The sequence below is a fragment of the Pleurodeles waltl genome, chromosome 1_1 (assembly GCF_031143425.1).
Source record: "Pleurodeles waltl isolate 20211129_DDA chromosome 1_1, aPleWal1.hap1.20221129, whole genome shotgun sequence".
Lineage (NCBI taxonomy): Eukaryota > Metazoa > Chordata > Amphibia > Caudata > Salamandridae > Pleurodeles > Pleurodeles waltl.
The window spans coordinates 787,192,965-787,219,346 of record NC_090436.1 but is presented as its reverse complement, the minus strand read 5'-3'; the positions used below and the strand labels follow the sequence as shown (position 1 = coordinate 787,219,346).

Below are 26,382 nucleotides of genomic sequence, written 5' to 3'. Positions count from 1 at the left end.
GCAATTAATAAAACACCTCGAATTACTTACCGAAGAGGTAAAACATTAAGAGACTTCCTTTGTCCAAGCTATGTATCTGTACCCAATGTACCTTCTTGGCTTCCAGCTAAGCCTCTGGGCTTTTATACATGTCGTGAATGTAATGTGTGTTCCTTCGGTTTGGATAAAACCAGGACTTTCTGTTACAACAACACAGGGGTCTTTTCTATCAAGAGTTTTATTAATTGCAACACCAAATTTGTAATCTATCTATATCACATGTAAGACATTAATATTTCTCATCTACTATCTGAGATTGTACTGGGTTCCAACACATGACTTGCTACCAGTGTTAATAATATCTTTTGTGTACCTATGTGCTTACTGTATATTATTAGACTTAATTTCCTGTTATACTGAGATCTGACTACAATAGAAACCATAGCCCCCCCCCCCTGTTATTTATTTTACTACACATTATTATTATATACATTTATTTATTATGACACTATCTTCCTATTGGGATCTCGATAGTCTCTCACTGTTTTAACTTTGCACTGAGGATTGCTTCCTTCACTTGTTCTCTTTCTCTCTTTTTCATTTTATTTTCTCTTTTTTACTTCTTTTCTTTATTTCCTATATACATTCCAGGAAATACAATTCCATTACTGCAATATATTTTACCGATAATAACATCCCTGAAACTATGGCATCCGATTCCATCTACTCATTTAGGAACTTCTATAGACCATTTCAAAATGGCCGCCGCTCTAACTACTCGCGCTACGGCGCTTTTTGGGCCCTGTCCCTTCACTATTTCCATACGAGTCTGCCGTATTCAACGCATGGCGGCTTTTTTTTATATATTCTCGGCGTTCTCTGCCGGCACTCTGTTAACTTTTGAACGCGCCGCGTACTTTATCCACAAGACGGGCGGCAACGCGACCGGGCCCGTCCTGTTACACTTGTTCCGGCCGGCAATACAATATTCTGCAAGAATATTATTCATGGTGAGGCTTGATAATGGCACTTTTATTTATATTGAAGCGGTATTAATCTATTCATAGTAGCACTTGTGGATTACGGCCCTCTCCTTATTATTCTAGTTCCTCGAACCTCCATTGGCATCCTACGCTTATTTCAAAAACGACTTTTGACCTTATATTGGAATTTACTACTCGGTATGTGTCTTTTCATAGTGAACTATTTTTCTCTATATTCATCCTCCTGCACTTATTCTCTCTCATCATTTTTTTGCACATTTTCAGTTCAATTTCACTCGTGTATCCCTCTTTTCGAGTTTTCATTTTTGAGCTTTAGTCAATCACACTTTTTGGTGATGGATCACTTGATCCGGTGTTATGGTAATGTTGGCAGCACCTTGGTTCACAGATCAGCGTAACTATTTTACTTAGTATAACTGCTATGGCATGCTGCTATTGTGCACTGTTCTGCGACTTGTGCAATTCTATAACTCACATTTTGGATTTATCAGATTAAACTTTCTTTTATTCTTCTCCCTTGTCGGTTCCACTTACTAAGTATAACTCCAGATTGACCCATAATTAGCATGATAGTTTAGAAAAAAATATTTTCCTTCCTTTTTCTTTGAAACACAAATTTTTTACTGGATGTAATTGGTGTTTTTGTACATAATACTTTGTAATTGTTGTTTTCGCTTTATATGTTTTGGTCTTGTGATGTTAGAAACAATTCTGTTAGTTCACTTTTGCCTTATGGCTATCTGTTAACTTTTGCAGCCCTGAAGAAGCCCAAGTATATAGGGCGAAACGCGTTGGCTGCTGTTTTGTTGCTCTTCATTATTCTACTGTGGCATCAAATAAACCTTTTGGAACAAATCTATGAAAATCTACGACTTTCTTGGAACATTACTATTATTATTATTTATATGTCTTTATAATTGTTGGTGGTGCACAACCCACTTTATTGTTCTTCAACATATCTAGGTTTAATCCAAAGTCCTTTTGCTCACCATGCTACCCCAGTTTGGACCCAGCCATATGCAAATCAGTCTTGACCCTGTTCCTAATGGAAACAGTCCAGCCCGAACTGCCAGGCACAGGATGATTTGGATTGTGTTGTAACTTACCCCGACTATTATTGTGGTCCCTATTTGGACAAGGGTGTTTACCTCTGCCAACTAGAGATCCAAGTCCTAACAATGGAAAAGTGTCATGTAATTTTGAATTATGTTAATTGCAGATGATACAATGTTGTTTAGAGTGTAAATGCGGTTGGACAATGTGTTCATAACATTATCGACAATGCTACAGCTTTCTTCAAGTTTTCGTGATCTGTCTCCCTTAACTAGCCTGCAGCATCCTTTTGGGAGCGCTTTCAAATATCATATATTTTATGTAAGAAACATTTTGTGCATGGTTTACTGGGATTTAACAAGAAATCTTTTAAGTCTTCATCTTCTGTCAGAAAACTAAGGTGTTCTTTAACAGCTATTAATGGGGAGGATTTTAACCAATGTTGCTGTAGTTTGCCCACAATATATGTGGTAATGATACCATAGTGCTTGGTGGTGACATAAAGAGGGTCAGGTGTGCTTGATCTAAACCCTTTTGGAGTTAACAAAATGCGCATGACAACCATTTGTGTCCATTGGCCACAATGCGCACCCTTTAAGACCTGAAAGTGTTGAATAAAAGTTGCCTTTCTGAACCCACCTATTGAGCTATTCTTCAGTGACATTTAAAATTGTTTGACGTTTATCAAATTTAGCTGGTGAGGGAACACTTAGCGTGTTCAGTTCTTTAATTTTCGCTAAGCATAAGCAACTTTTTTGTTGTACAGTTTCATTGAGAGATGATATTTGTAGTAAAGTGATGCTGTAAATAAAGCTTCCCTACTCTGAATTTGCAAATCTCTAGTTCCCCACACACTCTAAGTCAAATATTCATAGCCTTCTAAAGCTGACTGGGAAACAAAGGAATCAGAATAAAACCTTTTTGTGTAAGTTAATAAAATGTTCCGTAATTTTGAAGGTGGCATTTGAAAACAATAAGATTCAGCATTTTTAACATTGTGCCCATTAAAATATGAAAACATTGTTACATATGTTTTTGAACTCTCCACTAGCGGAGTCGGGCAAGGTTCCTATTGTGTGTAATTATAAACTGTTGTCTATGCAGGAAATAATGTCCGTAATGGTGGTAGCAAAACATTTCCTCATAATTTGCAGTTATCATATAAACATCTTAACTCTCAAATACAGTGTAGTATTCAAGTTCAGAAAGCATAGAATCAACTGTTGTTACATCCCAGTCATCAGGAACAACCCAGGTGTTATATTATCATTCTTGGATACTTTGAATACATATGGAATTTGAATAATTTCTGTAGGGCTTCAGATATCAAACACTGCTTTATCTCAAACAATCCCATCAGGTATTGGAACAGATAAAATGTTCACAAAGGACAAGTCTCTTCCTACCTTATGTGAGGATAGGTAAGGCTTTAAACCCCCATCCACTAGTTCAACAGCAGAGCATTCAGGACGATAGTGACCATGCAACAGAAAAAAAGAAGACGATCACAAAACCAATCCAAAGCAAAGAAACAAAGTCAGAAGTATCTACAGATACTACCATGGATGAATCAAATAGTTACTTGTAAGCCACATGTAGAGCTTACATGTTCTTGATACAGATGCTGCAAATGATGCTTAAGAGTTTAAAGACGAATTGTTGATGTCAGCAAAGTAACCATAAGCAGTTTGTGAAAAAACTGGAGCCGGTGCTGGTGATAGAGAACTGGCAGATGTATCCCTTGGTGACTCGTAGTAAACAATTCTATCTGTTTGTGTTGAATTTGAGTAATATAAATCAGAATTTATTTACATTTCTTGTTGATAATATGGTGACAGGAACTAATGAACATTTTCCACCCTCCCCAAGCTCGGGGAAGTTTCGTCATCATTGTTTAGTACTTGTAGATGTACATTCTGAATGGCAGTGAGGGGGGTACGGGAACTACTCAGGAGCCCTTGTGGTCTACTGTGCAGGACTGGCCACATGGTGTAACTTGACATGTAATCCCAGGACTGGAACCAGTGCTCTATATGATGGGGCAAATTCCTTCTTTACAACAATTTTTGTACTAGATTCCCCCCCACACCCCCCACACACACACCACCCCAACTTTCGTAATCCAGCCAGTGGATGTTATTGGCAAATCCCTCATTCCCAATTGTTGTAATACCTGCATGACCGTGACACGTTCATTAATGTCAAATGGTGCTTCTGCCACCACCACACCAGTAACATCAAGATCTGGGACATACATAGGTATTCCACACAGGACTTTGTACGGGGTACATCCTCCCAAAGACCTTCTGGGCAGATTGTTTAGTGCACTCTGGTCTCCATACAGGTGGTGCAGTTAGCTACGACCTGTGTAAAAATACTCTTGCTGTCAAGTAGTGCTTTAAGTCTTGTTTTTTTCTGTTCAACAACCGAATTTCCCTCGGGGTAGTAGGGAGACGAGAAATGCAGTTGAGCGCCCAACTTTGCTATGGTGTCCCTAAATGCCACGGAGGCAAAAGCAGAGCCCTGGTCTGAGTGGAACGCTGCAGCAGCATATGTCCTGATAAAGACTTGCAAATCTTTAATAACAGTCTAAGCGACGGCCTTTCATTGTGGCCAGACCCATAGGAATCTGGTGTACAAATCAACAGTGACTAAAATATATTTGTATGCACCATCAGGTTGTAAGGGACCACAGTGGTCCAGCTCCACACATTGATGTGGTTTGTTGGAAACTAAGAGGTGTATCTGTGGTGGACGTTGGATGGTTGACCCTTTCATTTGACAGATGTCACAGCAAAGGACATTCTGTTTGGATAGACCTGGCCACCAATAGCATTTTTTTAATAGTGAGATGGTAGCTGCCACACCAGCATGGGAAGAAGCAGCACCCTCATGCATTGCTTTGATGAGATCTAATCTCTGCTCTTGGTTGGGGATCACACTATCACCCACTCCTGGTATTTTTGCAAGTGCAGTGTTTTGGGCACTTAAGTGGTAGGAATATTTTGCAGGATATGCTTTAGGTAAGGGCTTGATTTCAGTCGAAGCCTTCACAGCAGCCAGTGTCTCATCATCCAGTCTCATAGGAGAACGTGTAATTGCAGCGTCGTAAGCCACAGCTACTGCAGCTTTGACTTCTTCATCAGCCAAGGTATTTCTCCTACAACATGTATTCTAACATGGTGATGAGCCAATGTATGAACTACATGAGCCTTTGGAATTTGTGTTTGATGGTATTCCCTTTGTAGTCTCTGAACCCGTTTGGGCGCCAAACGTGTAAGTATTCATTGAAGGACTGGACACAGTATTACATATCACACAATATAGAAAGTTCAGGATCCATGTGTTTCAGTGTCAGGATTCGAGCCTTGAGCTCTACAAATTGAGCTGTGCAGTCCCCTATGGTCTGTGTGTAGGTGTGTTGGGGAAGGAATTTACCATCCCTCATTTCCCCACGAATGGCTCCTCGATCAGTATAAATGATGACTCAATTTGGTTCAAGAGCCAAGATGTTAGTGGACCCGGGGTTCAGGTTCATATTGGAGAAATTCTTGGATCTGGAGTTTTGGTTCAAAAACATAATCAACATCAGATGTGGCCCATTAGATCCAACACGGATGTAATGCTTTTGTGTTTGGTACGCTAGCAGCAGTCTGTATTTTTTTTTTCTGTGGTTGCAAAAAGCTGTTCATCGTTGGAGTACAAATGTGATTTGTATCCTATGGGTGTGGTGTCACCCTCATTGAATGTTTCATAGGTGAACCTGATTGCACGAGGAATTACACTGATGACCACGTTTGTTTTGTTGTCACGTATGCAAATGTTTAGCTTCAAACATGTCTAGTTCTGCTGCTTTGACTATGCGTATATGTTTAGGTGTCCAGTGTTTGCTTGAGAAATCTGGACAATAGTTAGAGATTGGTTTTATTCATTATGCATATTCTGGAGTGTAAGTTTTTGTAAAGTTTTTAAAAAGCCCGGTAATGACTGTAGGTTTTTAATGTTTTTGGGAGGTTGTAATGTCGTACACTTTTCTAGAATGTGGGGTGCCAGGCTCTTTCGTCATCTGATAATTCGTATCCTAAGAATAGGACATTAAGAGAAGCAATTTCAGTTTTCCTGAAATTGAACTTGTAGCTCAAATTAGCAAATCACACAACAATGCAGTCCACCCAGGCTAAGTGAGTTCTGAGGTCATTATCTGTGAGGTAGATGTCATTGACATAAAACAAAGCCTCAGGGTCGATATCTTGTAATATTGAAGTTAAATGGGATGAGAATAGTCCTGGACTGTTCTGATACCCTTGAGGGAGGCAACAACATTTCCTTTGAGAGCCAAGTGCACTGAAGGCACTCAAATACCTACTTTCAGGCTCTAAATTTTGCCAGAAAATCTGTTTTTTGCACACTAAATTGTTAATAAATGCTGTCCTGTGTGCATTTTGTATTGCAAATGTGTGTGTATAACTGTTAAAATGTCTGTAATCTAAGATTATTTGATAGGAATGGTCCAGTTTAGCTACGAGAGACAAAAGGTTATTCATCGGTGATACACAGGATTCAACTACTCCCTTGTACTCTAGTTGTGAGAGTATTTCTCACTGGTGCTTTAGCCTCATGCTTAATGGGGCGTTGCAGTTGAATATGTGGAGTTGATCTAATTGGGATAGCAAGGTAAGGGGATTCCCTATCCCACCCCCAATTGGTTGTGGTACAGAGCTGTAGTCTGTGCCAATGCCTGATCTATGGCATGGGCTTTTTTTAGTGCATCTGGAACTAGGATTTACAAAGAAGGCAAAATTACATCTTCCCTTTGTGAGAGATTGCGGACAAATTCAGGTGACCAGTCTTTTTCTGCCCGGAGAATGTCATAGCTAGGTGTTAATCTTCCCAAAAATATAACTTTAATAGTGCGCTCTATGTCTCCCTCAATTTGAATTTTTAATTTATACACCCTGTTGGGTAGGGAGATGTGCCTGTCCTCAGTTCCAAAGTCGTTAGTTGCTGTCACACCCAGAAGCTCTTGAAGATTCTGGTGCACTGTTGTAACATCTGCAGCACTGTCTAGCAGTCATTGCCCACATTCTGTTGTTCAGCAAAGTTCTTAATATGTGTATTTATGATTTTAGCCAAAATGACTGCAGCCTTTTTCTTTTTAAATTGGGGTTTTTGTTGTTGAAGTTTCTCTTCCTTTTTGATTGAAACTTCAGATGAGCGTTGTGAATCTTTTCTTGGTTTCACATACTTGTTTCGATGTTCTGAATGCCCTCCTTTCACTGTGTTTTTCAGGTGAGTCCTGCAAGGAACGAGATGGGTGAGTGTCAGTATATTGCTACCTATCAGGAGTTTTTAACGTTTCCCTATTTCTAAGATTGTATAGTTTCTCAGAGGTCTTAGAACATGGACATTCTCCTCTTTCCTTTTTATGATCTTTATGAAGTTTTTGTTAATCCCAGTGTTAGAGCCCAATTGTGCTTGTTTGGTAGAATCCTTTTTGGATTTAGCTTGTAATTGTGGTTTACCTGGTTTGGCTCCCAAACTATCCCTAAGTATACTAGTATAGGTTTCAGTGATAATCTTAGGCAGCTTGCATTCTTATTTCTGTTGAGGAACGTCCTGGAGCCACTGGCGAACTGCCAATGCTACTGCTTCCCCTTTAAGATTACTTAATATCATTGAGGACACTGTGGCAAAATTGCCCATTAATTGCATCCCCAAGACCAGGGCAGTGGCAGCCCTGTATTCATCTTGAATTTGTTTTGTTTTAACACGTCTGAAAGATTTGCAAGAGTTGGGGTGGCATATGCAGTAGCGTAGAGTGCAGCAAAAACTGCACCCCAAGTGGCACAGTTGTCCAGTGAGGGAACCATCCCAAAAGGTAAGCACATTGTGAGGATTGTATGTCTGTCTTGGGGTCCCATATGGAGAAACACTGCTTCTGATGCGCTTATTCTACCCTGACCCCTTCATATGCAGTCCAGGACATATTTTAGCCCCACAACCCTTTTACAGATAGAGTAAAATGGCTGTGAGTGTGTGCGTCTGGGTGTGACCGATGGTGTGGCTGTGGGTGTGAGAGTGCGTGTCTGAGTGTGAGAGTAAGTATTAGTCTCTGGGTGTGAAAGGGTGCCAGTGGGTGTGAGAGAATGTGTTGGTATGAAAGAGCATGTCTGGGTGTGAGAGTGTCTGTGTATGGGTGCGAAAGTGGGTGTGAGAGTGTATGGGTGTGAGTGTGTTTCTAGATGTATAAGTGGGTGTCCCTGGGTGTGAGTGTGAGAGTGTCTTTGGGTGTGAGAGGGTGTGTCTGGGTGAATGAGCGGATATGATAGGGTGACTGGATGTGTAAGGATGTATCTGGTTGTGAGAGTGTGTCTCTGGATGTGAGTGGGTGTGAGAGGGTGTGTATGTGGGTACAAGAGTGTGCGTAAAGTGGGTGTAAGAGTCTGGGTATGAGAGTGGGCATGAGAGGGTGTGTGCGGGTGTGATGGTTGTGAGAGTGTCTCTGGGTGTGAGAGTGGGTGTAAGAGTGTTTCTGGGTGTGAATGTCTGTGTGGGTGTAAAGTGGGTTAGGAGTCTGTGTATGGGTGTGAGTGGGCGTGAGAGGGTGTTTCTAGGTGTGAGAGTGCATGTAAGAGGGTGTGTCTCCTGGTGTGAGAGTGGGTTTGAGTGATTGTGAGAGTGTCTCTGGGTGTGCGTGGATGTGAGAGGGTGTGTCTGGGTGTGGGAGTACGAGTAAAAGGGTGTATCTCTGGGTGTGGGAGGGTGGGTGTAAGAATCTGCGTCTGAGAGTGGGTATGAGAGTATGTCTCTGGGTGTGAGTGTGAGAAGGTATCTGAATGTGAAAGTGGGTGTGAGAGGTTGCTTCTGAATGTGACAGTGCCTGTGTGTTTCTCTGGGTGTGAGAGTGAGCGTGAGAAGGTGTCTGGGTGTGAGAGGGTATATTTAAATACTCTTAAACAATGCGGTCACTTAAAAATGACATGCTCGAATGGCTGATGCTGGTGCCGGAGGGTAGACTGATCCCTCTGTTCGTAATGTGCAAGAAAAAAAACTGCACCGCACTCCGTGAAGGCTTGTGTTCCAATATTATTTATTATTCTTGTCAGTGCAAAATGAACGCTTTTTGACCAAGACGGTCTTTGTCAAAGTTAGTGAGTCCTTTTACTTTGTTGCTTTTTTACTCCAATATCACAATCACCATTAAGATGTATTATGGGACTTGTAGTGCATTAATTTAAAAGCAACCTCATTTTAAACACAAAAAATGTTGTTTTACACCCAACATTTTCAGTGAAAAGTAAAATATAAATATATAAACAAATATTTTCTAGAATGGTCAGCCTTATACTCTATTCTTCCAATAATAATTCAAGATCATATATTGTTTTTCCAATTTACTTTATTTATAGTGGCCTTCTGTAATGGCCTTATTTTTATGTTTTATATTTAATTAATCACATATGTGCTGAATATGGTATCTCTCTAATTCAATAATAATCCAATTTCTGTAAAGTACCCCACTAGATATAATTGAATTGACATAATATGGTTATCGCTGGTTGTGGTTGCCTTGCTCCTGTGGATTGGGTTTGTCATTGTTTTCTTTCTTCTTATACATGGTCATTACCTTCCTGATCGTGCTACAGTCGAACTGGTGGATAAAGTTTTTAAACCACATTTTTCTTCACATAAAATATGCAGAGACTTGTCCCTAGTGAACATTACAGCAGTGCTAATTCCCGATGGGCTTGAATGGGATAAAGTCTTATTCGACATGTATGGTCCTACAGATATCATTCAAATTCCTTATGTGTACACCCAGAGTGATTTCTGATGATTGAGATGTAAACACATTTGACACTATGATGTCTGATCTACAGTATTATACAGTTTTTGAAAATGATGATGATTACCAATTTAAAGGAAATTATGGAGATATGTTCTGTTACAATCATTATGGACATCATTTCATTCACAGAGCTAGAACCCCCAAAGACTGTTTTTTAATATGCACAATGGGAGGCCTGCCCGACTCCGCTAATAGGCAGTTCAAAAACGTATTCTGAAAAGTTTGCATATTTTTCTGGGCACAATTTCAAGATTGCTAAGTCATATTATTTCAAATTACCAGTGATGGACGATTTGTATGTATTATTGACCGATACAAAATTAATATATTCTGATTCCTTTGTTTCCCGATTGGCCATAGAAGGTTACGAACATTGGGTTAATTCAATTGATTTAAAAAGTGTGTGGGGAACACAATTTGGCAAATTAGAGGTACAGAAGCTTTATTTAGAGCTTGTATGATTCCTGTTCAGATGATATTTTTAAATGAAATCGTACAACAAACGAGCTGTTTAGACTTAGCAAACATCAAAGAATTGAATGCGCCCAGTATTCCCATCCCTGCAAAATTTAACAAATGCAAAAGTATACAAATGCATCAGAAGATCAGCTTGATAAATGGGTACAAAATGGAACATATAACACATCGGTATCACGTCCTGGTGGGTGGTTATTGTGGCCTGTTGACACCAATGGGTGCCATACATGTTTTGTAAACTCCTCGGGGGGTGTTTAGAACTAAAAGGCCGGACCCTCGCTATATATCCTTAGAACACTCGGGTATTTTAACAACATATAGTATAGGGAAACCTTGCCAGCAATGGATGAAGGTCTTCTCACTAGATGCTGTTAAAGAACATCTTAGTCTCCTGTCCAAAAACAATGATTTACAGGGCTTCCTGTTAGGCCCCAGAAGACAACGCAGGCAACCCTTCATATATGAAACATACAATTAAATTTGGAAACTTTCCCAACAAGAAGCGGCTGCCCGGTTAAGGCAAATAGATCAGGAAAACTTAAAGAAAGAATTAGCCATCGTAGATAATAGAATTAACACCTTGTCCGACCACATTTACGCCCTAAATAACATTGTGTCCTCTGCAATAGATATAGTACAGAGTGATGTGTTGTTTCTGCAACGTGAACAAAGTCAGCTACGATCCATTATGCAGTTAGGTCGGACATTCTAAACACTGAAGGCAGGTTGCGTCCTCTGGCAGCATGTGAGCACAAGGGAGATCTTTTCAACATTTAATTTAATGCGACCGCAACAAAGGATGGCTAAGAAGGAAGCAAAATATATCATGTTGAGAATAGAGAAATTAGAAAAGTTGCCTTTTACTGTGGCTGAGGTACTCTTTGCTGAATGGTTAATACATGGGGTTATTAATCTGCCTATTTCAACACTTCAATTTACATCCTGCTTAAAACACATTCCAGTAGGCAAATATGTAAGGCTGGGAGATAATTACATACACAAGGTGTGGGAGCTTTCCTTTTCGGGGAGGCTTCCTTCGCATCCGGTGTCTCCATTTTATGGTTTTAATCACATTATTTTTAAATCAGATTTTATTATTATAGCCCCCTTAAGAACCTCAGGAAGCTTTCCCTTTCTATATCTATGTATTGCTGTCTGTATGATTGCACTCAAATGGTCTTTAACTGGTTTGACTAAAGAGACTTATTGTACCTTGCCTTCTTAGGAAGTTGCCCGGAGTATAAATAGTTCTGATTTTCTCGTGGTGCTTTTGATAGCAAACTCAATGCATTACACTTTCTTTTTATACTATACTTTTGTCCATGGAGGTGTCTTATGAGTTAATTTTAATGTTTGCCAAAATGTGATTTTGTATGGATGTATTACTCTTCTCCAGAAACTGCGTGATCTGGACTTTTGTGTAGTAGTTTCATACCTTGTGGGGTTTGCAGAGATGCCCAAATGTTGTTTTTATTGAGGTTGAGTAGGAATGCACACAAATTTATGAATTTACGAATTTCTGAGACTATTTGTACTGTACTTGACATGTTTTTAATGTTTTTATCACACTTTTTTTGTAGTTTTATGAGTGTTTACTTTTATTATGGGCTTTAATGGCTCGAGAACAGCCGAATAAAGTCTATTTGAGTATCCCTTTTCGTACAAATGTTTCAGTGGCATGAAAGAGATCTTTCTTAGCGGCAGCGAATGTGAGACTTCTGTGAGCCATTCAATGGTTTGTAAACAGCTGTCCTTGCACAGGGCATGTAATGCCTCTGCTGCAAATTTAGCTTGTTATCTGAAGGGAGTCCCAGTATCCTTGATTAGACCTTTGTTCCAGGTGCTCTCCAATGGCAACTATGTGCTCCTTAAGCGTGAGAGCTGTTGTGGAATGTGAGCCGGAATACCTTATGTTGTTTCCGTCCCATAAATTGTTACATGTTGTGGGAATGTCCTTTTTCCTCCTGCACAATGCAAAGGAGTCACAGATATCTGGCCCCATATTACTACTTCTGATGTTAATTTGGACAAGTTGAGCAGACTAAAGGCCTTGTTATTCCAAAAACATGTGGTGCTTACATTAGCCCGCGAGACCTATGCACTTCAAGTTGCGAGGTCATCAGTGGAGATTCAGTCAAATTTTTCAAATGCTAATTTTCCGAGACACTTTGGTGAACTCGTAGGACGAATACTCAATGCGTCCCGTACTAGTGGAATCACCCACTTTTTTTTTTAAGGCTGTTGGTTCTGGTTTCATTTACACCTTCTTCTCTATATTCGGTCTAATACCTTCAGCCATGCACTCACATTTTTTCAAGAGTTTTCAGGGGATTTCTAATCACTTTGGCTATAACTGGTAGCATCTTGCGGGAGGCTGTCTATGAGTTGCTCCTTGTGGATGCCGCAACTCTTTCCTCATTGACGGGCACTATACGGCATGCTACTACCTCAGCTGAAGCTCAGGCTGTGGAACATGAGTGCTCTGTGGTCTTCCTTGGACATGACTTGGATATCTTACCACATGCCGAAGTGGATCGTCTCCTGGCCTCCATTGTCCTAGATATAATTGTCGACTTCTAAAATGAATTTGACTTGCTTCCACAAGCCACGTAGTGGTATTTGAAATTGCCCTTCCTTACAGCGGGTGTCTCCTGAGCTTGTCACAATTGACGCCTTGAGTTGTTGCTTTAGTTTAGGGTTTATATACCTCATTTTCACATTAGCTTTGAACCATCTTTGACCGGCATGGGGAGGGTGTTGTATAGTTATTTTAGCCATGTTTTAGACACATTGTTTTAGCTTACTAGGCCTGCCTCTGTGCACTTTAACCCTATTACATTTTATTTGGCATTGCTTTATTTTTCTAGCAGTAGCTATGTTTGCGGTGCTGTTTTATTTTCTCTATCTTATTGTTAATGTTCTCCCAGGGGAAACCCGAAGGGCAGATTAGCCTTAGTTTGCTGTGCTCATACTTGGCGTAGGTGAGAAGTTATAGATCCACTCCCCTGTTTAGACAGCATGGTAGGACAGTTTTTGTGTTTCACACTTTTAGTCACATGCCTGCTCCTATTGTTTTTTATCATCCTGGTTATTGCTATGCCCATGCCCATGCTTTTATCTAAGATGCAGATACTTTAATAAATGCTTATTGAAATATATTCTGCTTCTGTTGTCTTTGCCCGAGTGAGAGTTTGGCACGTGAGAGAAAGGGATGAGATCTGTTGTACCACGTTTGCTTGGGGAGTCTATCTCGCTGTGAGCCCGGTTGCCACAATCATCTCGGTTAGAGATGGGGCAATGCTAGTTAGCCGAAACCCTGGATTAGGCCGACAGGTGTCACCTGGTGTGGAATTGTACTCAGTACCCACAACCCAGGCGATCGTACTGCCCAAATCCAGTAGCCTCATTACCCTGATGAGAACCTACATGACCGATGAATACCTCACAGCAGAAGGTTGCACAAGAATGAAATACTTCAGTAGTGAAGGGCAGTTACATTGGAGAAAGCACTTGTTTTGAAAAAAAAGATAACTTCCGTTGGGCAATTTTGATAGGAGATACTTAAAATTAGGTTGTGATTTTTTTAAACTAACAAAGTACGTATGTGATTAGCTGTGTTTTGAAATAAAAAAGGTAATGTATTATTGTTTGCTATGGTTTCATTTGTTAAGAGTCAAGCGCACCTTCTGAGTTTTAGTTGCAGTGTAATGTGCAGATTGTAAAACATAATTTGGACTTTTTACCTAGTGGTCCCACTGGGCTGCTATAGAAACCCTACCAAAGGAGTGTTGGGGGTAGGGTATTAAAGAGATAGTACTACATCTAACTAAATTAAACGTCTTTTCCGTTTTTATACTAGAATGATTAAGTGTTTCCCTAACGAGGAGTTGTATTTAAAATGTAGTCTAAATGTAAAATTTTAAGAACATTAAAATAGGTATGTTTTTGGATCCCTGTAGGCATTTGCAAAATGGTCCCAAAGTTACACAGGGGTGGTTTGCTGAGGGTCCCAAAGAATTTGCAAAGAATGACAACCTGCCATTTTAAGTTACTCAGAGAAGTGAAGAAAGGGTTTAGGACCACTAGCCATTCAAAACTGCAGTAAAGAAAGATAAAAATGGAAGGCATCTTTTGATTCGCTGACAATTGGTATGTCAAAGCGCAAAGTTGAAAAAGTTGCCATTAATGGTTGCTTGGTGTGCAAGGGGCATGCTATTCTTATGCTGAGTTTTAATATTTTCCAGGAGATTTGAAAGTACCTACTGAGAGCAGAAAAACAAAGGTTTTGATCAACCAACTCTTTTCACCGGCATCTAAAAATATATACATTTATTAAAAAAGACGATTTAAAATGTAAATGTATACGTCACGTGTACAACAATTTATGTGAAATACAGAGATCTGTGAGTGGTTTTGTAACTCATATGTACAGAACAATATTTGTATACTTGAACTCTTTTGTTCCATTGTAGATCTATGTGACAAGTTCTATAATTTATACTAGAAATAGTAGAGTGCAACAGTTTTTCAACAGTTTTGTGGGTGTACTTTATATTTCACATAGGTAAATGAGATGTACATATGAAGAGAATGATTGTTTAAATATTCGCATCGGTAGATTCCTTAATACCATTGTAAATGAATACTACAAGTCCCAGAATTCATAGTAAAAAAAGTACAGTATAAGATTATTGTAATAATTCACGAAGTCATTGTGGTGAATGGTCCTTTATTCTGGTAGTAGGTTCCTGTACAGTGGTACTAGTAGTAATGGTAATACAGCAACTCCCAGCACTCCAGCTTCAACCTGCTTCCTCCTCCTGCCTCCTCCAGACCCCTTTTCCCAACACTCTACCCAGAATGCCCCTTCCTCTACATTTCATTTCCCACTCATAAGCCTATCACTACACATCTCCCCCCTTACACATCCTACAAAAATACACACACAAAACTAAATAATACCGATTTACAACTAAAATACTAATACCTATTTACAATTAAAAATACTATTAACCGTTCTTAATTTTGCATAAGTTTCCCATACTCCACTCCTTTCAATCATCCAACTTAACCACACTGTTATACACCTTTACCACCTTTTGTGGTTTAGAAAACTTGCTTTCACCCTTCTTCACTACACCAAACCTTTTCACTGCCACCCAATCACCAACTTCCACATCAATCTTCTTCACTCTTCTCCTAATGTCATATCTTAATTTGTTACGCTCCTGCTGATCTAATACTTTCATTCTCATCCTTCCCCGATCAACCCATACTTGTTTCTTTTCACCTAACCACCAAGGAAATTCCTTCGTTGCTGGTTCCCTACCTTTAAGAGCAACAAATGGCGACTCCCCTGTTACCGAGTGGGGCGTCACTCTATGTGCCCACAACATTCTGTTCAATTCCATTCTCCAATCTAGTCCATTCGCCAAAGAAAGTTGAATATTCTCCATAATCATTCGATTCACCCTCTCCACTAATCCGTTAGCTTGCAGATGGAACAGCGCAACTTTCTCATGTTTAATTCCTAATCCAGTCAGGAATTCTTTCATGCTTGCTAACACTAATTGCGCGCCATTGTCAGTGATCAGAACTCTCGGCACACCTTCTTCCAAAAACACTTTCTTAAGAAATTACATAACCTTACTAGTTGTGATTCGTTCTAAACTCTTAACCACAAACCACTTACTATGGTAATCTACCAAAACAGCAAGAAACCGATTCCTCCTACCTAATTTATCCACCGGGCCTATAAAGTCCAAAGCTAACTTCTCCCACGGTTGTGTTGGGAACTGTACACATCCTAAAGGTGGCTGCCTGAGAACTCTGGTCTTGTCACTGTTACCACATGCTACACATTCACTCACCATCCGCTCCACCTCCCTATCCATTCCAGGCCACCAATAAAATTGTCTTAGTCTCCTCTTGGTTAAACTCCTTCCTAGATGACCCTCATGCACTAATTTTATCAAACTCACTCTCAGCTTCCTTGGAGGAACAACTTTCCTGCGTCTTAATATTTTCTCTCCTTGAATACTCAATTCATTCCTTACTTCCAAATATTGTCTCAAACTTTCATGTGAATGACTGCCACTACCATCTGGATCACATATAAGCCTTTTTAACTCACGGTATTCTTCATCTTCCACTACAGCTTCCTCCCACTCCTCTTGTCCTAATGCCAATTCTTCATCTATTGGAGATGCCTCTACTTCCATTTCACACATTAACGACACCTCTTCAGAACTCTCATCAACCTTCAAACGCGACAGACAGTCGGCCACAACATTTTTCTTACCCTTTACAAATTCCACAACAAAATTGAAATCTATAATGTTAAGCAACCATCTAGATATTTGGGGTGTTATACTTCCCTCCAAACCTCGACCACACTTGAAAACTTGCAATAACGGTTTATGGTTCGTCCGAAGTACAAAAGGCAGTCCCCATAGATAGTACATGTAATGGTTTATACCCCAGCAACAGGCCAACGCCTCTTTCTCAATGGCAGAGTATGAGCGTTCTGCCCCCTGAAGTCTACGAGATGCAAATCCAATGATTTTCTCTTCATTCTCCACCATCTGTATGAGAACCGCTCCTAACCCCACACTACTAGCATCCATCATTAAGATTGTTTTCTTGCACACATCAAAATGTACCAGTGTAGGAGCACTGATAATGGAACACTTAATCTTCACAAATGCTTTTTCACACTCCTCTCCCCGCTCAAACACTGTCCCCTTTTTTAACAACAATCTCATAGGTTCCACAACCACAGTAAAATCATGTACAAACTTTGAACAGTATTCTGCTAATCCTAGAAATGATTTTAGTTGATCTTTGTTCTGTGGTCTCGGTGCCTCGCTAATCGCTCTTACAATACTTCTTTTTGGTTTTATCCCTTCAGCAGATACTTCATGACCTAAATAATTCACTCGATCTTTCCTCAACTGGCATTTCTTTCTCTTCACAGTCAGACCATAAGCCTCAATTCTCTCTAAGACTTTCCCAATCAACTCATCATGTTCATTCAAAGATTTTCCCACTACTATGATGTCATCCTGGAAACACAATACATTTTGTAGCCCATTAAAAACATTTTGCATGATCCGTTGAAATACAGCTGATGCTGAGGCTAGCCCAAAAGGCATTCTACAGTAACGGTATGCACCCAAAGGAGTAACAAAAGATGTCCAAGGCCGTGAATCCGGATGCAAGTTAACTTGATGGTAAGCTGCAGACATGTCCAATACACTAAACACCTTACCACCCCCCATCATACTCAACATTTCTGTGATGTTCGGCAAAGGCTGCCTATCCACCCAAATGTTCTTGTTCAAATCCCTTAAGTCAATGCATAGACGAATTTTGTTTCCCTCAGATGCCACGACAATAGGCGCCAACCATTCCGAGGACTCTATTGGTTCGATAATCTTTTCCTCTAATAATTTGTTAAGTTCGTGCTGGAGTGGTTCCCTCATCAAGAATGGTATTGACCTTACCTTGTGAACTACTGGTTTCGCATTTTCTTTTAAAATTATGCGATGTGTAAATTTCTTCAATTTACCTAGTCTGTCAGTAAACAAATTGGGAAATTTTTCCATCAATTTTTTGGACCACTCTGTTTCCATTACTTGAGTCTCCATATGTTCGATATTTGCTTTTTCCACAGTCATGACAGGTTCAACTGCGTTAGGGTCCAGTACTATCTCTTAGTCCTTCTGATGTCGCCATCCTAAAAGATTGGACCCTTCAAAAGTTACATATACCTTCCCGTGTACTCCACTGCCCTTGAACAAAATGTCCATCCACTTCATTCCTAGAATATTGATTCTCTCCCCCCCCATATCCAACTGCTTTGACATCTGCACTTTGCAAATCCTCAATCTTCCCTTCCAAACACTCCACATACACATCCTTGGATATCAAAGTAAATAGGCTACCAGAATCTACTAGTACTCTTACAGATTTGGATTCTAACATTATGTCACAATGGGGTTTTTCCAATTTGACAGTACTCTCCTTCTTCAGATTCCTTCCAGTTTTGGATTCTATATTTCGTAGATTAACTTCCAAAGCACTATTAACAGTTAGGACAATCATTTCCTGCTCTTCTTGTGCATCATCCACAGATGTGACACTATTATTTAATACTTTTCCTTTTGACCTACACACTTTGGCCAAATGACCTCTTATTCCACACACCCTGCACGTTAGGGTACGCGCAATACACATAGGATTAGAGGCAATATGTCCCAGACCTCCACACCTGTAACACAAAATGTTAGGATTCTTCTTTTCCATGACCTTAATTCCCTTGTTTCCAGGATTCTTGTCTTGTTTCTTTACCTTAAACTCTTTCACCTCAACTGTATTCTCTTTATCTGTGTCCCTTATATGACTCTTAACTTCAATTTCTTTCATCCATGTTTCAGTATGCTCCATACTTCGCACTATTTGTATGCACTCTTCCAACGAGGGATCAATGGATAACAATCTCTCCTTCACTTTCTTGCTGTTAGTACAGCGTACAATCTGATCTCGTATCAAGGAGTCACTCAGATTTTGGAAATCACGCGTTACTGCTAATCCCCTTAATGCTGCGACCTAAGTTAATACATCCTCATCATAACCCTGAACTCTAGAAAATAATTTGTCGTTCAAATACTATACTTATTTTATGTGTGAAATGTGTCACCAGCATATGCAGGGACATTTCATATGGGTTTGCAGGTTGTCCATCCCCCATGCCCAAAGACACCTCGGGCAAATCATCATATATCCTACGACCTTCTGTCCCTAAATGATGCAATAGAATTGCTTGTCTCCTAAGAGGACTGTACCTGTCCCCCCCTATTGCTAATAAATAGGTAGAAAAAATGTTCTTCCACCTTTTCCAAGGAATTGTCGGTTCTCCTGGTAAAGGTAAAAAACATGGAGGTGCCGAGATGCTTTGTTCAGCCATAGCTGCAACTGAATTTAAAATAACTAGAAATTAAAATAAATGAACAATCTCGAATTGCAGTCTTCTTTCAGTCTCTAATGTGGTATTTTATACAACAGTCATTTTTCTAGCTCATTTGCAAAAGTCCTTTTGTATTTTATACAACAGTCCTTTTTCTAGCTCATTTGCAAAAGTCCTTCTTTTTTTTAAACTATTCGTGAGATCGATGGTGAAAATACAGACAGGAGTCTGAGTCGGATGGCTTCAACAAAACGTGAGTAATCCTTGATTTATGCTGCTCGCATTACATTTACGATTGTATGTCCTCACGCCGTTGTTCCTTTGTTGTTCCTCGCGCTGGTGTTCTATTTTCAGCGCGTGTCAGGAATTGTATTTCCTCGTGCCATGCGCGTCTCAGTTCTATTTGTAGCACGCGTTAGAAGTGTTCTATTCTTAGCGCGTATATAGAATTGTTTACTCTTGAGAAGGCATTGCGTGCTCTTTCCGTTAAAAGTTACACAGTAATGCCGATTGCTATGGTATGAAATGTGAGACTTTTACAATCGATTCACCATCAATCTTGATTCCCAAAGTAAATGAATTCAAGATCTTTCAAGCATTAATGTTGTATTATCATTGGTACCCTTTCCACATTATTTGGCACATACGCTGAAGCACAAATCTTATCAAAACAGTAGCGCTCCTTTGAAAATATACGCAACTTGTCACTTACAGTTATTCAGTTCATGTCCAAGACCTTCCATATTTTTCTTTCCGGGTTTCTTTTGTTGCTCAAGTTTGTTAGGAGTAGGGAGTTGCTTGGTTTTCCTTGGCTTCTGCACAGAGTCCACTCGTCGCCATTTATGTAATAATTCACAAAGTCATTGTGGTGAATGGTCCTTTATTCTGATAGAAGGTTCCTGTACTGTGGTACTAGTAGTAATGGTAATACAGCAACTCCCAGCACTCCAGCTTCAACCTGCTTCCTCCTCCTGCCTCCTCCAGACCCCTTTTCCCAACACTCCACCCAGAATGCCCCTTCCTCTACATTCCATTTCCCACTCATAAGCCTATCACTACAATTATATCACACATTTACATGTAAAAGTTACCAGCTATGTAGTACGTACTCAATAGTCACAGATTAGGTATGTTAGAGAAGTAGTGCTTTAAAAAATGTCAGGGCTAGTACTGCTCGGTCTCAGTGTGTATTTGTATACGTCCGCTGCGCTAGCCACTAGAAAACATGCTTGACAAGTCTGATTTCTTAATGTAGAATAGTCACCCTTCACCTACCCTGAAGTAGGCCATGAGCCATGGTGCTATGTGATTAAAACTTAAGACATGTCCTTGACAGTTTCACTGAGTTAGATGTTCATTGGCAGATCTCTATTCTCAGATATGCAGAGTCCCAATCTTACCACAACTCATGTTATACATTGATGCAGACATCTGAATAGCAGCTGTGCATACTGCAGTATCACAACCAGTTGCTAACTGACACACTCACTCACATTTGTATGCAGCTGCTGAGAGAAGCTAATTTCCCATCTGGAAAAGTACACCTTTAAACATGGGTCGGGCCTACTACTGCTGAGCCTGAGAGTGTAGTTTTAAACATTAGCACAACTTGACAGTAGAAAACCCACTTTAGAAGTGGTCAAGTGACATCTTAGTGCAGATATGTCACCCCTCAGGTAGGGTGTAGGTAGGCTGTCAGGCATGGTGGTATGCAATTAAAAGGTTACATATGTTTTTGATACTTTTACTGAGTTACATATGCACTGGCAGACCCCTATATCCAGTTATATATGCAGAGTCCCACTCATACTGCACTCCTATACCTCCAAAGAAGAGGATAGAAGCACTCAGAAGTAGACACTGGAACAGCCACTCATACGTTGATGCAGACATCTAAACAGGAGCTGTGCATTTTCAGAAGTATTTCCTAACTGATACAATAACTCACATTTGTAGGCAACTGCTTAGAGCAGCTAGTTTCCCACCCAGAAAACTACTCCTATAAACATGGGTCAGACCTACTAAAGCTGAGCCTTGGAGTGTAGTCTTAACCATCAGCTCGAGGTGGCAGTAGAAAACCTGCTTAATAAGTATTCAACTGACCTCTTACTACCGAAATGTCACCCGTCATCTAGGCTGTAGGTAGGCCATCAGTAATGGTGGTAAGTAATGAAAAGGTGACGCATGTCCTTGAGAGATTCACTGAGTTAGATGTGTTATAAGCAGAGTCCCACTCATAGTGCAACTCATGTACCTACTAATAGGAGGATAGAAGCACTGACAGAAGCAGTCAGACTCTGAAACAGCTGCTCATACATTGATGCAGACATCTCAACAGCAGCAGTGCATTTTGCAGTATTAACCAGTTGCTGATACTCCCTCACATTTGTATGCAGCAGCTGAGAGAAGCTAGTCTCCCATCTAGAAAAGTACACCTTTAAACATAGGTTGGGCCTACTACTGCTGAGCCTAGGAATGTAGTTTTAAACATCAGTTCAACTTAGCAGTAGAAAACCTGCTTGACAAGTCTTGAACTGACATCTTACTTCAGAAATGTCACCACTCACCTAGGCTGTAGGTAGGCCATCAGGCATTGAGGTATGTCACTAAAAGGTGACATGTCCTTGATAGTTTCAGTGAGTTAGATGTACATTGACATACCCCTATGCCCAGTTACATATGCAGAGTCACACTCCTACTGCAACGCATTTACTTAGTTTTGAGATAGCAGCACTTAAGCACACAGTCAGACACTGAGATAATCATACATTTATGCACTCATCCAAACTGCAGTTGTGCATATTGCAGTATCAGAACCAGTTGCTAACTGATATACTCACTCATATATGTAGGCAACTGCTGAAACAAGTTAGTGTCCCATCTAGAAAAGTTGTGCTTTCAACATGGGTCAGACCTTCTACTGCTGACAGTAACATTGTCACTTGACACTAGAAAATCTGTATGACATATGTTAAACTGTGCTTTTACTACATAACCAACAGAAATGTAATTATTTGTTTTTCTGTTTGTAGATATCTACTAATACCTGAGAGAGGAAAATGAGAATGCTCACAAAAAGTCAAAGAAGAAAGAAAGAAAACTTGCAAGTTACAATTGAGAAATAAAACGTGAAAAATGTGGACAATCTGGTTAAAGAAAAAAGAGCTGCTCGTAGGAAAACAAAGACATTTCTTAAATTTGTGTGTGGAAAACTGCAAAGTGAGCATAATGAATTAAAGAAAAATTAAAGTTTTAAAACAGCTAAGAAAGGGCATAAAGTACATGATATCAAAGGTTTAAAAAAAAAAAGGAGTAACACAGAAGATAACTTAACCAGAAGACAGAAGCAGTTTGAGAGTAGAAGTAGAATGTTCTGCAGTAGAGTAATTAAGAATCTTATGGAAACTATGAAACAGTATAAAAGGAGAAGAGAAGTAATGAAGCAAAAAGAATATGTTCAAGTCGTAGTGGATAAGGCCTTTGCTCTCAAGAGGAAACTATTTTGATTCTGAGCAGAATGAGGACACTGGATAAAATAGTGTTGTCTATGAGAAAAAGAAGACAACAAAAAGACTTATGAATAGAAATAACTTAGGCACATTTTTTTTAAATGCAAATGGAAGCATACTTCCAGTACTGAGCCTTTCTTTCATAAAGAAAGCTATTACCAAAAGAACACCCTAGTGCATGTAGGTGAAACATTTGGATAATGTTTTTATTTTTTTAAATCTCTTTATTAGTTTTGAGAAATTGGTTAACATTTTTAGGCGCATATCTTTATCATACAATCGTTCGAACATCTTTTTCAAAGTAATGTCCTATATAAGCATTATCTCATATCATATTGTAACTGGCAATTACAGCATTAGGTAAACATTTGGACAATGTTATGAGATGTTAGGAGATGAAGAATGGTACTCCCATTGCAAAAGATGAGTTGGTAACTAGGAATGTTGAAGAAGTGATAACTGAAAAGGTACAGGGAAGGCATAGACAGGCACCTATGTTCAAATGGAACTGTACCAGTATTTGAAAATTTTAGTTGTACATCACTTGGGAATGCAAACTTTTGTTAGGAGGCTTTTCTATGTGAAAACACCAGCCCTATCTTTAGCAGAAATAAATAGTTATTTTACATGGTACCGTAGCAGATGTAGAAAAAAATTGTGATGATGTTCAATTTTGATTCTTTGGTCCTGAAAAAGAGTGTAGGAAAAATGAGTATTTTCAATGTGCAGGTGTAAAGGAATAGGACCCAGTAATTAATGTTGATAACTTTACAGAAGAAATTAGGAAGTTTAACACAGCTTCTTCTGAGAGTCCAAACTATATATGTATATGTTTTCGACACACTCACTACAAAATTCAAACACATAAAGTTGATCTATACTCAAAAGCTGAATAAGAAAAAAGCGATAAGTAGGAAAATTTTGTTGCTTATCTGTTTGTAGAAGAACACTTTGATTTGGGCTTAAAGCAAATAATTTTTAAGTACTGCTATGAAACGTTAGAGGATGATAAAATGCCATCAAGATTTAAATGTTTATGAATCAATCCTTATACGATGTGTTTACCCTTTCCAAGCTATTGTTCGTATGGAACCAAAAATAGATAAATTACCTCCTACAGACCTTCAGAAAGGTCTTGAGGGTAAAGTTGTGTATTTACCATTGGATTTCAAAAGGAATATTGAAACTATAGGGGTACAGAAAGATTTTGAAGATGCACCTATTTTAGTAAATGGCGTTCCTACAAAGAGCAAAAAGATATGGCACAAATTAGTAAAAGTTAATAAGGTAAAAAAAAAAAAAACAACACTATACATACTAGAAAACAACATTTCTTACAAAACTACAGCTGTTCTTCAAGACATAACACATATAGAAGATGAAGCATTACCGTCAAGAGGTCAAATAGAAAAGGTGGCTCAATCAAGCTCAGACGAAATTTATGAACACTTGAATTTTTGAAGTCTTTCCCAGAAATTCAGTACCTAAGAGAATTTGATCCAAAGAGTACAGATTTTAAAAGCAAATATGTTGGATACCTACTATCCAAAAAGAAGTCCACACCTTGAAAATCTGTGTCTTTATGAAATTCTTCAACACTATAGGTACAGAAGCAATGTGTCTGAAAACATTGATCAATGCAGAAATGCTGTATTTGGTTGCGACAGTTGTTTAATTTGGCATGCAAAAGGTAACTTATTAAACCATAGAAAACTTACTGGTCAAACTAATGAGAAAAAATATTTTTTCTACTTAGCACTTCAGCTATTCAAACATTGGCATTCTGAAGAAGAGTTACTTGGACAATATGACTGTATGAAGACTCTTTCAATGCTGTAAAAGACACCATTGAGTGTCCAATATTTCCCAACTACTTGAAAATGTTAGATGAAGAAATTGAACAAGAGGAAATATTTGCTACTGAGACAGCAAAGGATAATTCACAAACCAGCCAGAGTTCTGGACCTCTCTGTCAAGAGTGCTCTTGTACAGAAAGTAATCAAAAATGAAGCCGCCATAGCCATGAATTAGGTGGAGACAGCAATGCAAGTAAGAGAAGACAATGTTGACTTAGATCATTTAGTTGGGCAACTGAATGATGAGCAGAAAGAAATATTTATGAAAATCAAAGAAAAAATAGAGCATGGATTACTCAACGAAAACAGTCATTGTAAATGTTCAAGTTTTAAAGCTACTTGTTTTGTATGTCAGCAGACAGGCTAGCATTGGGAAAAGCTTTGTAATATAAGTTCTAACTATCTACAGAAGACTACTGAGCCCATTTAGTCGTGTGTGGTAGCAGCCCCTACTGGATTAACTGCACACAACATCAAAAGAATTACACTGCATCATCTACTTATGCTACCTGTTGAACACAGTATTAAACTGGAATACCAAAAGTTATCTGGTGAAGCCTGTCGTGAAGTTTCAATAGTCTTGAAGAAATTAAAACTTTTAATCTTCCATGAGGTGAGTATGGTTTCAAACTTAATGCTTGCCTTTGTGCCTTTGTGAATGCAACAGATATTGAAGACAGAGTATGATGTACATTTTGGGGAAAAGCGTGTAATTGTTTTTGATGATTTATTACAACTTACCCCAGTGAAAGGACAACCTGTCTTTAAGACACTCTTACGCGAAGAAACTCTGAATTCTTTAGGAAGCATTGGAAATGTAAACATTTTTCCAATACAAGGAGCTAATTAAAAACATGCGTCAAGCTTTTGATATGCAAATACGGAAATATTCTGAAGAGTAGGAATACTGTGAAAAGAAGGAAAATGTTGCTTGAAAGCTCGACTTATAAAGAACATATTTTCTTCCAAAACATCTGCAGCAGAGCTAATGTTTTAATTTATTGAACAACAAAAATCCATTGTGTGTCTAATACCTACTGTTCAAGAATATACTTCTTTTAAAGAACAATTGCTAGAACTAGAGAAAGAACAAATAATGGAGCTCGCTTTAATTGATAAAATGGGACACCAAGGAGTGACAATAGTGTTGACTGAAAAACTACAATCAAAAGTGAACTCTTTGGAAAAGTATGCTTCCAAAACTGCAGGATTAGAAAAGTGCTTACATGTTTGCAAGAACTGTAGGTTGATTTTGCATCATAATTTAAGTGTTGAGGAAGGATTAGTTAATGGAGCCATGAGTAAAATATTTGATTTCATTTTGTATCCAGACAGAAATGAGGTTCAGTATCTAGCAATTAAATTTGATCAACTTGAGGGTGTAAAACAGATAGCAAGGCCTGTTGCACGTTTCTTGCTTGTAAAAGACTTTTATGTTCGCAGAAAACAGTTTCCAATATCTCTTGCATATGCTGTGACAATACATAAGTCTCAAGGTGTAAGTGTAGATGCAGCATTTATTAACATTGGTAGCACCGTATTCAAGGAAAGTATGTGATACGTAGCATTATCATGGTATAGAACTTTGTCTGGTTTGTATTGGATAGATTTTGATGACAATAAAGTAAATGCTGATTCGAGATGTGTGATAGTGTAAACCATTTGAGAAGCCTCTATGATTCTGATT

At 39.0% G+C, this 26,382-nt stretch overlaps 1 long non-coding RNA gene across 1 annotated transcript in view; it reads left to right on the top strand.

The window, feature by feature from the left end:
• LOC138287497 (uncharacterized) overlaps nucleotides 1-25,570 on the top strand; it is a 51,786-nt gene extending 26,216 nt beyond the window's left edge. The window contains exons 2-3 of the long non-coding RNA XR_011202225.1: nucleotides 22,363-22,549; nucleotides 24,596-25,570. This is a non-coding gene — a long non-coding RNA (uncharacterized lncRNA). The remainder of the gene's footprint in view (nucleotides 1-22,362; nucleotides 22,550-24,595) is intronic.
• The last annotated feature ends 812 nt before the right edge of the window (nucleotides 25,571-26,382 follow it).